The following is a 1,087-nucleotide window of genomic DNA, read 5'->3' as shown; positions in this document are numbered from 1 at the left end:
AGACATGAGAGCTCTTTGGTAACTTATAGAGTATAATCTTCAGGAATATTGGGTAATACTCATAGGCTAAACTTCATGTTTTTCAAAGTCACATGAGGGCCTTAAACCAGAATGCTGTTTTAAAATGATATCTTTGGTGATATTTCATTGAGGCTGGATTTTTAAGCCTTTGAATCTTAAACACATGATTAGAGGAGATATTTAGTCATAAGGCTTCATACTTCCTATTTATACTTTGTGTAGTCTATTTTATAGCTTATAGCAATTATAATAGATGATAGTTGGAACTAAATTATAATCAAAAACATAATCCTACTAATATACTATCTAATAAAAGAATAATATGCAAATTGACTGTCACTCCAACACACAAGATGGCTGCCCCCATGTGGTCAAAGATGACTGCCCCCATGTGGACACAAGATGGCTGCCACAAGATGGCCAGCAGGGGAGGGCAGTTGGGAGGGACCAGGCCTGCAAGGGAGGGCAGTTGGGGGCGATCAAGCCTGTAGGGGAGGGCAGTTAGGGGTGACCAGGCAAGCAGAGGAGGGAAGTTGGGGGCGACCGGGCCTGCAGGGAAGGGCAGTTGGGGGCAACCAGGCCTGCAGGGTAGAGCAGTTGGGGGGACCAGGCCTGCAGGGGCGGGCAATTAGGGGTTACCAGGCCTGCAGGGGAGGGCAGTTAGGGGCAACAGGCTGCCAGGGGAGCAGTTAGGCATCAATCAGGCTGGCAGGGGAGTGGTTAGGGGTGATCAGGCTGGCAGGCAGAAGCGGTTAGGGGCAATCAGGAAGGCAGGCAGGCGAGCAGTTGGGAGCCCGCAGTCCTGGATTGTGAGAGGGATGTCCGACTGCCTGTTTAGGCCCGATCCTACTTGGACATTACCTTGAGGGGTCCCAGATTGGAGAGGGTGCAGGCTGCGCTGAGGGACCCCCCCTCCCCACCATGCACGAATTTCCTGCACCGGGCCTCTAGTATTAAATAAAACTGAAAGTTTAGCATAAACAAGAGCTTGCAAGGCTGTTGCCCCAAATTAGAATTTATTTTAGCATCTGACATGGACCAAAAAAATGACACATCAAAACAGAAA

Source organism: Eptesicus fuscus, chromosome 5, assembly GCF_027574615.1.
Source record: "Eptesicus fuscus isolate TK198812 chromosome 5, DD_ASM_mEF_20220401, whole genome shotgun sequence".
Lineage (NCBI taxonomy): Eukaryota > Metazoa > Chordata > Mammalia > Chiroptera > Vespertilionidae > Eptesicus > Eptesicus fuscus.
This window is presented reverse-complemented; position numbering follows the sequence as displayed.